This window comes from Vulpes lagopus, chromosome 21, assembly GCF_018345385.1.
Source record: "Vulpes lagopus strain Blue_001 chromosome 21, ASM1834538v1, whole genome shotgun sequence".
NCBI classification, from domain to species: domain Eukaryota; kingdom Metazoa; phylum Chordata; class Mammalia; order Carnivora; family Canidae; genus Vulpes; species Vulpes lagopus.
The window spans coordinates 39,246,495-39,262,253 of record NC_054844.1 but is presented as its reverse complement, the minus strand read 5'-3'; the positions used below and the strand labels follow the sequence as shown (position 1 = coordinate 39,262,253).

The 15,759-nt window shown below is 36.8% G+C and overlaps 1 pseudogene; it reads left to right on the top strand.

The window, feature by feature from the left end:
• Positions 1-1,732: 1,732 nt before the first annotated feature.
• On the top strand, positions 1,733-2,829 carry LOC121479786 (annotated as a pseudogene).
• The last annotated feature ends 12,930 nt before the right edge of the window (positions 2,830-15,759 follow it).

The following is a 15,759-nucleotide window of genomic DNA, read 5'->3' as shown; positions in this document are numbered from 1 at the left end:
ATGGATGGATCTAGAGGGTATGATACCCTCTATACTATGCTAATTGAAACAAGTTAGCCAGAGAAAGACAAATACCATATGATGCCATTCATATGTGGAATTTAAGAAACCAAACAAATGAACAGAGAAAAAAAGCAAACAAAACCCCCAGACTCTTAAAATATAGAGAACAAACTGGTGGTTGCTGGAGGGGAGATGGGTGGCTAGATGGGTGGAATAGGTGAAGGAAAGTCTGAGTACGCTTATCATGATGAGCACTGTTTAATGTATAGAATTGTCAAATCATTATATTGTACATCTAAAATTAATATTAATCTTGAATTTAAAAAGAAAAAAATAGGGGATCCCTGGGTGGCTCGGCGGTTTAGCGCCTGCCTTTGGCCCAGGGCGCAATCCTGGAGTTCCAGGATCGAGTCCCACGTCGGACTCCCGGCATGGAGCCTGCTACTCCCTCCTCCTGTGTCTCTGCCTCTCTCTCTCTCTCTCTGTCTATCATAAATAAATAAATCTTTAAAAAAAATTTAAAAAATAAAAATAAAAAAGTAATAAATCTGAATAACACTATCAATCATATTAACCAAATTGACATTTATGGACCACTGAACCCAACAATGGCAGAACACTTGTACTATCCAGATGTACATGGGGAATTCACCAAGATGGATCTTACTCTGGGCAATAAATAAGGAATTTTATTTTTTTTTAAATTTTTTTTTAATTTATTTATGATAGTCATACAGAGAGAGAGAGAGAGAGAGAGGCAGAGACACAGGCAGAGGGAGAAGCAGGCTCCATGCACCGGGAGCCCGACGTGGGATTCGATCCCGGGTCTCCAGGATCGCGCCCTGGGCCAAAGGCAGGCGCCAAACCGCTGCGCCACCCAGGGATCCCTAAATAAGGAATTTTAAAGAATTGAAATTATTCAAGTTATGTTATCTGGTCATAACAAAATTATATTAGAAATCAATAACAGATGGACACCTGGGTGGTTCAGTTGGTTAAATGTCTACCTTCAGGTCAGGTCATAATGTTGGGTTCCTGGGATGGAGCCACATGTCAAGCTTCCTCCTCAGTAGGGAGCCTGCTTCTCCTTCTCCCTCTGTTCCTCACCCTGCCATGTGGTGCTCAATCTCTCTCTCTCTCTCTCAAATAGATAAATAAAATCTTTAAAAAAAGAAATCACAAAGATATCCTGAAAATCCCCAAATATCTAAGCATTTTTAAAAACTCAATTCTAGAGCGTCAATCCTTTGGCTCAGGGCGTGATCCTGGAGTCTCAGGAGCAAGTCCCACGTCAGACTCCCAGCATGGAGCCTGCTTCTCCCTCTGCCTGTGCCTCTGCCTCTCTCTCTCTCTCTCTCTCTCTCTCTCAATCTGTGTCTCTCATGAATCAATAAATAAAATCTTTTTTAAAAAAAACATAATTCTAGATGATCCACGAGTTGTAGAAGTGATCAGAAGAAAGAAACTATTTAGAATTGAACAAAAAAATAAAATCAACATATCAAAATTTGTAAGATATAAGCAGTGCTTATTGTGAGCCAAGCAGTGCTTTTAGGTAAAGTTATAGCAATAAATGTTTATATTAGAAAATAAGAAAGGTCTAACTTAATACTCTAAGCTCTTGTCTTAAGAAATTGGAAAAGAAGAGCAAATTAAATTTGAAGCAAGCAGAAAGAAGAAAATAAAGATGATAAAAAAATAATCTAATGGCTCTTCCCCATCTTGCAAGATGGCAAGTGACAAAACTGAGAAGTCAGATACTAAGGAGAAGAAACGTAAAACTGAGAAGGCTGATGCTGGTGGCAAGGTTAAGAATGGTAACCTGAAGACTAAAATGCCAAAGAAGGGAAGCCCCACTGCAGCTGAAACCCTAGTTGGAGGATCTGGTAGATATTCCTAATTGGCTGTGTATTTCAAAAAGGCCATGTACAAGAGGAAGTATTCAGCAGCTAAATCCAGGGTTGAAAAGAAAAAGGAGAAAGTTTTCCATACTATCACAAAACCAGTTGGTGGTGAGAAGAATTGGTGGTACCCAAGAGGTTAAATTTCACAAAATGCTTAGGTATTTATTATCCTACTGAAGATGTGCCTCAAAAGCTGTTGAGCTGGCAGAGGGTGGGGGGACACCTTTCAGACAGCATGTGAGAAAACTGCAAGCTAGCGTCACTTCTAAGACCATTTTGATCATCCTCACTGGACACGACAGAGGCAAGGGAGTGGTTTTCCTGAAGAAGCTGAGCAGTGGCTTGCTGCTTGTGACTGGCCTCTGGCCCTCAATCAAGTCTCTCTGCTTAAAACACATCAGAAATCTGTCATTACAACCTCCACCAAAATTGATAACAGTGTATGTTCTCATTCATTTGGGGAATATAAATAATAGTGAAAGGGAATATAAAGGAAGGGAAAAGAAATGTTGGGAAATATCAGGAAGGGAGACAGAACATAAAGACTCCTAACTCTGGGAAACGAACTAGGGGTGGTGGAAGGGGAGGAGGGCGGGTGTTGGAGGGGAATGGGTGACGGGCACTGAGGCGGACACTTGACGGCATGAGCACTGGGTGTTTTTCTGTATGTTGGTAAATTGAACACCAATAAAAATTAATTTTAAAAAAATTGATAACAGTAATGTGAAAATTCCAAAACATCTCACTAATGATTACTTACTTTAAGAAGAAGCAGCTGCATAAACCCAGACACCAGGAAGATCTTTGACATAGAGAAACAAATGAGATTATAGACGAGCACAAGGTTGATCAGAAAGCTATGGACTTTCAAATTCTGTCAAAAATCAAAGCTATTCTTCAGAGCTACCTACAAAGGACCTAATTTAAAAACTGATCTGTTAAAAAAAAAGAATAATCTAATGATTATTGGTTTCACTCATATGGGGTATATAAGAAATATTGATAGGGATTGTAAGGGAAAGGAGGGAAAATTAATGGGAAAATTTAGAGAAGGTGACAAAGAGACTCCTAACTCTGGGAAACAAACCAAAGGGTAATGGAAAGGGAGGTGGGCGGGGGGATAGGATAACAGAGTGATGGGCATGGAGAAGGGCACTTGATGGGATGAGCACTGGGTGTTATACCATATGTTGGCAAATTGAACTTCAATTTAAAAAAAAGAATAATCTAATGAAATTGAAAATAACAAAATCAATGAAATAAAAGCCTGGTTCTTTAAAAATTCAATAAAATTAATAACTCTCTAGTCAAAGAAAAATGAAGAAAACACATTTCCAATATGAGGAATATTGTATGTAAAGATCAGAAAAAGAAAGAGAGAAGGGAGGGTACAGATTTTGGTACCTCTGAAAAGGTAAAGATTAGAATACAATAAATGTGAAGTGTCTCTATTCACAAATTACAGGGCTGTTGACAGAGAAAATCTCAAAGAACCTACAAAATAAGTGAGTTCAGCAAGGTCAATAAATAAAATCAGTTGTATCTCTATATACTAGCTATGAATAACAAAGATTGAAACTTAAAAAGTGCCAACTACAATAGCACCAAAAGATATGAAATACTAAATTATAAATCTAATAAAATATACATAGGGCCTTTATGATAAAAACTATAAAATGCCAAGGAAAGAAGTAAAAGAAAACTTTTATATATATATATAAATATATATACTTTTATATATACATATATGATATGCTGTGTTCAGGAATTGAAAACTAAACATTGTTAAGATGTCATTTCTCCCAAGACTAATCTATAGATTTAATGCAATCTCAAAACACTAGAAGGATTTTTTTGTAGAAATCAGAAATCTGCTTCTAAAACATACATGGGAATGCAAAAGAATGAAGACATCCAAAAACAACTTTGAAAAGAACACAGCAAGTTATTTTGTGAATACAGAAAACTGATTCTGAAGTTTGCACAGAAAGGCAAAAAGGCACAGTACAGCCAATACAATATTGGAGGAAAAGAACAAAGTTGGAGGACTGACAATAGCCATCTTTAAGACAAAAGAAAGCTACTTTAGTCCAGATAGTGTAATATTACCCCCCGCCAAAAAAAAAAAACCCGGACAAATAGATCAATGGAACATAATCCCCAAGCACAGACTCACAGAAATATAGTCAATAGTCAAAGGAGCAAAAGCAACTCAATGGAGAATGGATATTCTTTTCAACAAATGGTACTTTAAAAACAGGACATACACATGCAACAAAAAAAAAGAATTTACACATAGATCTTACATCCTTCACAAAAGTTAATTCTAAATAGATCATAGAACTAAATGTAAAACACAAAACCATAAAACTCCTAGAAAATAATATCGGAGAAACTCTATACAAACTTGGCAACGGCTTTTTAGATATAACACAAAATCATCATGCATAAAATAAAGTGGATAAGTTGGATTTCATTAAGATTAAAAACTTTTCTTATGCAAAACCCAATGGCCAGAGAATGAAACAAACCACAGACTGAGAAAATGTTTGCAAAACACACATCTCATAATGGACTGGTATCTAAAATATACAAAGAACTCGTAAAACTCAATGATAAGAAAACAAACAACCTGATTTTAAAAATAGGCAAAAGATCTGAACAGATACCTTATCAAAGAAGATACAGATGGCAAATATGAAAGATGCCCAATGTCATATGTCATTAGGGCACTACAGATTAAAACAACGAGATGCCACTATACATCTATTAAAATGGTTAAAATCCAAAACACTGACAATACCAAACGTTGATGAGGATATGAAACAACAGGAACTCTAAATCATTGCTAGTGGAATGCAAAATGAAATGGTCACTTTAAAGGACAGTTTAGTGGGGTGCCTGGGTGGGTCAGTCGGTTAAGCATCTGCTTTGGCTCAGGTCATGTTCTTAGGGTCCTGGGATAGAGCCCCACGATGGGATGCCTGCTCAGCTTCTCCTTCTCCCTCTGCTGTTCCTCCTGCTTCTGCTCTCTAGCTCTCTTTCTCTCTGTGTTAAATAAATAAAAATATTTTTTAAAAAGTTTAGCAATTTCTTACAAACCTAAACATACTCCCTCCATATGATTCAGCAGTTATACTCCTTGGTATTTACCCAAACGAGATCTAAACTGTAGACAAATGTTTACAGCAGCTTTATTCATAATTGCTCAAACTTAGAAGCAAGCAAGATGTCTTTCAATAGGTGAATGGATAAACAAACTCTAGTACATCCGTATAATGATAAAAAGAAATGAGGTATCAAGCCACAAAAAGACATAGAGGATTCTTAAATGCATATTGGTAAGTGAAATAAGCCAATCTGAAAAGGGCATATAGTGCATGATTCCAACTATATGATACTCTAGAAAAGACAAAACTATGGAGATAATTTTTTAAAAATCAGTTGTTGCCAGGAGTACAGAGGGAGAGAGGGAGGCAGAAATAGGTGGAACACAGGTGTTTTACAGGACACTGAAGCTATACCATATGATGCTATGATAGTAGATACATGCAATTATACATTTTTCAAAACCTACAGGAGGTAGACACACAATGAATCCTAATGTAAACAATGGCTTTTAGTTAAAACATATTGATACTGGCTTATCAGTTATAACAAATGCACCATATTCATAATAGAGGAAGCTGAGTGGGTGGGGTAAAGTGTTAGAGGATATATGGGAATTATTTATATTCTATGTCCATTTTGCTGTAAACCTAAAACTGCTCTTAAAAATAGTCAATTAATTTATTTTTTAAAAGATTTTATTTATTTATTCATAGAGACAGAGAGAGAGAGGCAGAGACACAGGCAGAGGGAGAAGCAGGCACCATACAGAGAGCCTGACGTGGGACTCCATCCAGGGTCTCCAGGATCACGCCCTGGGCTGCAGGCGGCGCTAAACCGCTGCACCACCGGGGCTGCCCAGTCAATTAATTTAAAAGAACAGCAATAACAAAGTTGGAGGACTCACATTACCTGATTTCAAGATTCACTATAAAGCTACAATAACAAAGAATACATGGTATTGGCAGAAGGATAGACCTATAAACCTATGGGATGGAATAGAGTTTTGAAGTAGATCCTCATATGTATGGCCAACTTATTTTCAACAAGACTCAAAGTAAATTCAATAAAGAAAAGATGATCTTTTTAAGAAATGACACTGAGAAAATTGAACATACATATGCAAAACAAACATCAACCCATATCATGTACCCTATAAAAAAAATTACTCGAAATGGATCATAGGCCTCAGGTATCATGTAAAATGATCAAACTTCCAGAAGAAAATATAGGTAAAAATCTTTATTAACTTTGTCTTGGCAAAGTTTTCTTTTTTTTACTTTTTTGTATATATTTTTTGTTAGAGTTTGAAATGCCAACATATAGAATAACACCCAGTGCTCATCCCATCAAGTGCCCCCTTCAGTGCCTGTCACCCAGTCACCCCAAGCCCCCGCCCACCTCCCTTTCCACTACTCCTTGTTCGTTTCCTAGAGTTAGGTGTCTCTCATGTTCTGTCACCCTCGCTTGATATTTCCCACTCATTTTCTCTCCTTTCCCCTTTATTCCCTTTCACTATTTTTTATATTCCCCAGGTGAATGAGACCATATAATGTTTGTCCTTCTCCAATTGACTTACTTCACTCAGCATAATACCCTCCAGTTCCATCCATGTTGAAGCAAATGCTGGGTATTTGTCATCTCTAATGGCTGAGTAATATTCCATCGTATAAATCTTCTTTATCCATTCATCTTTCGATGGACACCGAGTCTCCTTCCACAGTTTGGCTATTGTAGACAGTGCTGCTATAAACACTGGGTTGCAGGTGTCCCAGCATTTCCCTGCATCTGTATCTTTGGGGTAAATCCCCAACAGTGCAATTGCTGGGTTGTAGGGCAGGTCTATTTTTAACTCTTTGAGGAACCTCCACACAGTTTTCCAGAGTGGCTGCACCAGTTCACATTCCCACCAACAGTGCAAGAGGGTTCCCTTTTCTCCGCATCCTCTCCAACATTTGTTGTTTCCTGTCTTGTTAATTTTCCCTATTCTCACTGGGGCGAGGTGGGATCTCACTGTGGTTTGGGTTTGTATTTCCCTGATGGCAAGTGATGTGGAGCATTTTCTCATGTGCTTGTTGGCCATGTCTATGTCTTCCTCTGTGAAATTTCTGTTCATGTCTTTTGCCCATTTCTTGATTGGATTGTTTGTTTCTTGGGTGTTGAGATTAATAAGTTCTTTCTAGATCTTGGATACTAGCCCTTTCTCTGATAATGTCATTTGCAAATATCTTCTCCCATTCTGTAGGTTGTCTTTTAGTTTTGTTGACTGTTTCTTTGGCTGTGCAGAAGCTTTTTATCTTGATGAAGTGCCAATAATTCATTTTTGCTTTTGTTTCCCTTGCCTTCATGGGTGTGTCTTGCAAGAAGTTGCTGTGGCCAAGTCCAAAAAAGGGTGTTGCCTATGTTTTCCTCTAGGATTTTGATGGATTCCTGTATCACATGTAGATCTTTCATCCATTTTGAGTTTATCTTTGTGTATGGTGTAAGAGAATGATCTAGTTTCATTCTTCTGCAGGTGGATGTCCAATATTCCCAGCACCATTTATTGAAGAGACTGTCCTTTTTCCAGTGGATAGTCTTTCCTGTTTTGTCGAATATTAGTTGACCATAGATTTGAGGGCCCATTTCTGGGTTCTCTATTCTGTTCCATTGATCTATGTGTCTGTTTTTGTGCCAGTTTTTGTGCCAGTACCACACTGTCTTGATGATCACAGCTTTGGAGTACAACTTGAAATCCGGCATTGTGATGCCCCCGGCTCTGGTTTTCTTTTTCAATATTCCCCTGACTATTCAGGGTCTTTTCCGATTCCACACAAATCTTAAGATTATTTGTTCCAACACTGTGAAGAAAGCCCACGGTATTTTGATAGGGATTGCACTGAATGTGTGAGTTGCCCTGGGTAGCATTGACATTTTCACAATATTAATTCTTCCAATCCATGAGCATGGAATATTTTTCCATCTCTTTGTGTCTTCCTCAATTTCTTTCAGAAGTGTTCTGTAGTTTTTAGGGTATAGATCCTTTACCTCTTTCGGCAAAGTTTTCTTAACTATGACACTCAAAGCATAAAAGAAAAAACTTAGTAATTTGGACTTCATCAAAATACAAAAATTTTGCTCTTTGAAAAAAACAACAAACACAGACTGGGAGAAACATTTGAAAATCACATCTGAGAAATGACTTGTATCCAAAATGCATCAGTAATGCTCAAAATAAATAAAGAAAACAAACCAATTGTTTAAATATGCAAAATAGTTGATATTTTGCCAGAGAAAATATATGGGTGGCAAATATGCACAAGAAAAATGCTCATCATAATTAGTCTTTATGAAAATGCAAGTAAAATCACAATTTAACCACACTACACATTTATTATAATTATAGAGTATGATAAAAATCTGAAAATACCTAGTGCTGACAAAGAAATAATGCAAGTGGAACTCTCATATTTCTCTTATGTTGCTAGTGAGAATGAAAAATGGTATATATAACCTCTTGTAAAATAATTTGTCAGTGTCTCATAAATTTAAACAATATACCACCTAAAAATCTTACTCCAAGGTTTCCACTCAGGAACATTGAAAACTTAACATTCACACAAAAATTTGTCTGCAGATATTATTTATAGCAGCTTTACTCATAATCACCAACAACTGACATTTTGAGTGGTAGTGAATACCTCCAAATGATTAATGGATAAAAAACTGTGGTACATCTATATAGTGAAATACTACTACTCAGAAATAAAAAGGAACAAACTACTGGTATACATAACATGAGTGAATCTGAAATACATTATGCTAAATAAAAGAAGGCAAACCCAAAAGGCTGCACACTATATAATTCCATTTAAATGTACCTTCTGGAGATGGCAAAACTATAGGTACAGAAAACAGTTCAGTGATTACCAAGGTTTTGGGGTAGATGGAAGAGTTGAATAAATTAGCTACATAGGGCCATGAGGGAGTATTTTGAGATGATAAATGAGGGAATGTGGGGATTACGTACCTTGAATGCAGTGATGATTACATTATTATATATATTTGTCAAATAGAACTGCACTAAAAAGGGTAAATTTCACTGAATATAAACTATATCCCAATATATAAAAAGATTTTAGGAAAAATTTCCATTTCTCAACCACCTTTCCATCCCTTCCCATATATACAATTATAAAACCTAACAATGCTATATAAAGTATGTTTTAAATCCTATCAAATGCTTGCTGAACTTTCAAGAAAATAAAACAGTGGGCAAAAACAAATAAAAAGCTAGAAAACAGAATGACAATCAGTCACTAAGATCATGTTTTTCAGGAATGTTTGTAAACAGACTTCAGAACAGGAAGCAAACTCTTTACCTACACAATATAGGAAGTTAGAAATGAAATCTTGACTAAAGCTTGTATCCTCAAAGGTCTACACACTCAGTAAAAGAATGGACAGGGAAATAGTCTTTCCATTGGCAGAGGAAAACAACATGGATATCTGTTTATGTTAGCCTGAATTCTGGGGAAAAAATAGTCCTTGAAAATTTATGATCACAAACCTTCACTCATGAATTTATACTTTGTGCATGGCCCCAGAATAATAATTCTAAACCAAATAATTATAAGATGATTCTGAGTTTGTACGTTTCTGGAATACTTGATAGATACAAACATAAATCCTCTCACAAAATAGACTGCACAAGATTTCCTTATGTGAAGTCCAGCTAAATATGTGCTGATAATCCAAAATTACAAAGCTACCATTCTGAGCAACAAATACCAGAAACAAAAAATATCACTAGTGACACCTTAGTATTTCCAGACAATGGAATTTTTGGCTTATTAATACCATGTAAGTGTGTTTAAGATGTCCAAAGAAATAAAATCTAAAGTTGAAAACATGAGAAAGGAACAAGATACTATCAGTGAAACAGATATATTGGCAGAAAAAAATAAGATATAGAACTGCAAAATAGTTTTTGAAATAAAAAAACTTAGACATTTCAACAGTGCCTTACACATCAAAGAAGAAACAATTAGAAAACTTATGAGATATGGAGCTAAAGAATTACCCAGAACACAGCTCAGAGACCGTAAGATAAACTAAAACAAAATGGAGTTAGGTGGCAAATAGAATGATAAAAACTAATAGAGGCGCCTGGGTGGCTCAGTCAGTTAAGCGTCAGACTCCTGGTTTCATCTCAGGTTGTGATCTCAGGTCAGGGATCAAGTCCTGAGTCAGGCTCCAAATTCAGTTGGAGTCAGCTTGAGACTCTCTTTCCCTCTCCCTCTGCCCCTCCCCCACTCAAACAAATCAATAAAACTTAAAAAAACAAACGAATATACCAGAAAGAATGAAGAAGTGATATTTTAAAAGATAATGGCTGAATGATTTTTCCCAAGTTAATGAAGAAGTTTTATCTTAAATTTAGAAGGGATAACAAATCTCCAACAGGATAAATAAAAATTAAAAAGGTAATAAAATTTCAAAATTCTGAATACAAAAAGAAGGTCTTAGAATAGCCACAGAAAAATATATTATTGACAAGAGATATTAGACCAAAAGAAGGATTTTTAGTAGCAAAAATAGAAACCAAAATATCTGGATTCTGGCTCATCAAGGATAACAATAGCTACCTAAAACTGAATCTCTCCACAAATACTTTTAAAACAGTATAGGTCAAAAAGAAGAGATAAAACTCACAAAACACACGCCTCAGCATAATTGGAAGACAAAGGGTGCCACAGACTTCAAACCACTCTAAGCAGAAAAACAGAAAATATAAACAAATCAATTCTTCATGCTCCCTTGTCAAGCTTTGGAGAGTAAGGGCCTTTCAGAAAAAAAAAGTGTGGAAGAAAGAAGAGAGGATTTAGTGAAGCACCTTGATTTATCTAAAATCACTTCCATAAAAAGAGAGTCTACCCAATATTAGAAAAGACTGAAAAGAAGTTCTGGGATTCTAGGAAATGCAGTTGGGAGTAAACTCCACTCTCTTTTACAATTCTTGTAATGTCTGCTTCCTGGAAGGTGGTGTCACATTAAACCTGTTAGCTTCAGTATCTGAAACTCCAGGACATTCAAACTCAACAGAATTATGCATTTACTATCTCATTATTGGCCCTGTAGTCTCTGGCCACCCTCTCAGCAGAGACCGAAATGCTGCTCTTACAGCTTCAGCCCTGTGCAATTTCTAAGCCCATCTAAAAAAGGCATGGAAGGAAATTATAACCTCTCCTCTGCCAGCAGAGATATGCAGAATTAGTCTTGTTGACATGGGCCCACTCTTTCCTGTGCTGCTTGTAAGTTCTGGGTCTTGTTTGAATTTGAATTCCAAGAAACCAACTGTAAGAAAAAGAAAAGCTTATGAGACAAGGAGGATATTTTGAACGTGACTGGATAGCTGATTCAGTTCAGGAATTGTTCTGAATAAACATTTTTCCAAAGAAAACAACTATTCATTGCATTTCCCGCAGTCCCATGTTGGACTAGATCTCCCTGAACCCCTTGGGCTGAGGGTCAGAGTGATCAGTTCTAGATAGGTTCTGCCTTTAGGAATGAGGGTTCTTGGTCTGACATAGGGGAGCAGGAAACATGAAAACACCCTGACCCTTAATTCTTCCAAACAGCAATCTTGGGTGGGGAAAAGATTCTGCTTAGGAAATCTGAAACTAACTCAGAAGTTCCAGGGCCCTTTGCCAATGGACAGGTCCCCCCAAGGATCCTAGGACTGGTTTGACATGTGGTCAGACTTAATAAGGCAAACTGAAAGAATAGATTTTTCATCTGTTACAATTAGTCTCCTCTCAGTGACCAGTGAGGAGTAGCCTCTACCTCCCTAGTGTTAAGAGCCAACTGGATATCCTGTTACATCTGTGAGGGAGAGGATGTGTGTGAGAGAGAGACAGCATGAGGATTTTTTGACATTAGGGAGCAAGAAACATGAAAACACCAGAGGGAGCAGAGAATCAGGAGGTCACACCATAAATGAGCAGCTGGTTTACAGCAGAACTTACTGTATCATCACTATGGGCCCGATAGTAGCACAGCCAGTGTCCTCACCTGCAGATACTGAAGCCCATGGAGAAGGTCAGTGAATATGTTCACTTCTCCTGTGCTGAAAGTTGGCATCTCTCAGAGATGAATCTCACTGCCTCCTTCAGCAATCACCTGTGTTCAGACTTGCACACTGTGGCCATTGATAAAATGTCACCGATCTTGACTCAGTTTACCTCTGCCTTACTGTTTCTTCTCTAGATGTCTAGCCATGTCTCTATTTTGTTAGCTCTTCCAGCTAGTTGCTTCTTTCTCTGTGTCTCTCCTCCATGTTTCCATCAGGCTCTGAGTCTGCCCCACTGCCCTTTTGGCCCTGGCTAAGGGGCAGATAACTTGGATGAGAGGGCTGGTCTGGTTTGAGGTGACCTGTCTACAAGGCAGAAAGAACCCAGAGACCAGACCAGTTATTTTCAGAGTCACCTGGTTGAAGTGAGGAGATTCTAAACTCCTAGATTGGGGGATTGGTTTAATATCATCCAAAGACATATGCCATTATACTTAGGTGGGTCTCTCAGTCTGTTTCCTATTTGGCTTTTCATCTTTCTGGGGATTTTTTCTCTCTCTCTCTTTTTCTAGCCTTCTTTCTGCCTTCAGCATATCCTTCACCTCCCTCTCTCTAGATCCCCCCTTTTCATCATTTCCCCATCCTCTTTTACCATGAATAGAAGAAAAAGCACTGTCCCAGGAGCCAGAAAATTTCTTTTGATTTTAATATTTTATGTATAAGTGGCCTTGATCCACAGAGGTTTGAAGACACTAAAAGACCATAGTTAGAGTCTTGCCTTTATCCCTGTCTTGCTACTTAACAAGTCTTATTCTTGCTTATTCTTTCCTGAGACTCCATTTCTGCATCTTACAGTCTTGTTAGTGGCATCCTTTTAGAGCACAGGTTCCTTACAGGTTATTGTGAGGAACATCTGAGAGAATCTATACCATGGAGAGAGTCAAGGAAATGGGAGGGATTGCTGCAGTTATGTCTCTCACACTGTATTCTTGTCTCCTCTTATTTCTAACTTTCACTTTATTTTTCTATTTGACTTTATCTTCCATTTTCTTCTCATCTGTTTTTTTTCTTTTCTTTTTTTTCAAAGATTTTATTTATTTATTCTTGAGAGACACAGAGACAAAGAGAGAGGCAAAGACACAGGCAGAGGGAGAAGCAGGCTCCATGCAGGGAGCCCGATGTGGGACTTGATCCTGGGACTCCAGGATCCCACTCTAGGCTGAAGGCAGGCGCTATAGTGCTGAGCCACTCAGAGATTCCCTGTTTTTTTTCTTTTATCTGCCTCACTATTTTTCTTCCTCCTTCCCCATTTGTGTTTTTTTCTCAATCCGTTTGCCTGTGTAAATAGTTTTCATATATATCTGTGCATTTTTCTTTCCTGCTTCTTTGAGAAAAAATGGGTTAGGGTTCTTGAAGAGGTTTGTTAATATATTTCAAAATAAGGTAAATAATGTGAAGATTCAATTTTTCTCATTTCCTCTAAGATAGATAGAATAAATAAAATTAAAAGGAAATGGGTCAAGGAGTCAAAGATAGGACAGGAGTTTAATCTGCTAAACAAAAGGATTTTCTGATCTGGAAAAAGTTTTTTTCCTAGGTGGAAACTATGGTTTCCACCTAGGAATTTTCCATGGCAGTGGAATATTGATTCAAGATCTTAAAAGATTTCTTCTAGCATATGAGGTACAAAGAAGAAAAGATGGGAGCAAAGTAAAGGAGAAGTTAATAAACATACTAAGCAGTTACTGTCTATCAGTCACTTTAAGTGTATTATTTCCATTATAAATTTATCTTTAGGCCATTCGATAAGCCAGAGAGATTATCTCAAAATACTATTAGTAAGTGTCAAAGCCTCAGTACTGGTTTATCTAATTCCAAACCCTAAGCTTTTTCTACGTATTTACTATATATATGTGAGTTTCACATGTGGATGTTGGATCTCAAGAAACTACTATTTCACTTCTTTTTTTTCCAAAAGATTTATTTATTTTAGAGAGAGAGAAAGCAGGAGGAGGGGAAGAGGGAGAGAGAGAGAGAGAGAAGCTCAAGCAGACTCCCCTCTGAGTGTGGAGCCTGACACAGGCTCAATCCCAGGACCCTGAAATCATGACCTGAGCTGAAATCAAGAGTCGGACACTTAACTGAGACATCCAGGACCACCTATTTCATTTAATACTATCTATATCATTGACTAACGAATTATTTAGTTCTTTCCAGAACTTTCGTATGTAACTATTTCATGTCCCTATCTTTGTGTTTCTGATTATTTTTACAATCAGTGCAATTTTTCAAGACAATATAAATGACATGTAGTTCACATTAATGATGGCTGAAAACACTGCTGTAAAAAGCTAATCTAATGCTCAGTTTTGCCTTCATCAATCACAGTCTGTCTGTATAGTTTCCTACAAATCAATCTTGTACAAATAGCCAAACCCTTAATATTTAAGGATTCGTCGTTCTATTGTGGATTAATTGTTCACCTTTTCATCTTGTTTTCTCAATATGTTTTAGGGTATTTTGGGGTCAGGAGGCAGTTTATGGGGGACTTTAGGAGATTTAGGGACTCTTTTCAAAAATTGTTTAAATCCCCTTCTAAGAGTAGCCATTGTCAAACCATAAGGCATGTATTCTTGGCTTTATTTGATTTTTTGCTCTCTCCATATATAGCTTAGATTGTTCCTCTAGAGGGGAAACTGTGAATAACTATTAAGTATTTTAGCAGAAAGGATAAATGAATATTACATCCATCTAGAATTAAGAAAAAAGATTGAAATAAAGATCTAAAATAAGGTTATCTGTGCTGTCTCTCACTCGTGTGGATACCAGAGAAATTTCACTGTAATAGAACTTGTGCTTTGTCTTGTCCTTAGCAGTAAAGATCTGTCATGCCAAGCAAGGGCCCCCACACTGTCAGTCAGACCATCATTAGATGTGAAGTGTAGTTCAGAGTCTCTCAATTATAGAAATAATGGAGACATTGCAGTGGATCCAACTATAAGAGGGTAGGATATATAATAGGGAAAAAGAAAAGAAACCAAATTACCTTGAAAAATGTCTAGATACATAGTTGAAATTATTATAATTTAACAAATTTGTTGTTTGTCTTCACATAGTAAAGAAAAGATGAACATAAATCCCAATTTTTACTAAGGCTAGGACAACATAAATTGCTCCAAAATAGATGTAGGTTAGACCTAACCAGGCATTTGATATCAGTATTCCTTTTAATTCCCATAAAATATTCCATTACCTATTTAGTTATTAATTCTACTATGGCCCCAAGAGAGCAAACTAAGTATCCTAAAACCAATTCTATGAACCTAATGGTTAATTTTCACAATGTCAGGTTGACATTTATTAAATTTATAACATATGTAATTAAATGACTTCAAATATTTTCTATTTTTGCATTTGTTTATGAGTCCATCTTTGTTTCTTAATATTAACATCTAAGAAAATCATCTTACAATATGGTTGTCTGAAGTTGATATATATAAAAATTACGAAATTTGTTGGACTTTGGTTAATTATACCATGAGTCTCACCCTCTTAAATCCTTTTAAATCCGAGATATATATTTTTAGATGTCTCAAGATTCTTTTAGTCAAAGCCATTCTCACTTTATTTTCTCAGTTCCAGTGGAATGGGAGCATCATGAGAACAATAATCTTGATCACTTGCTATTTTCCA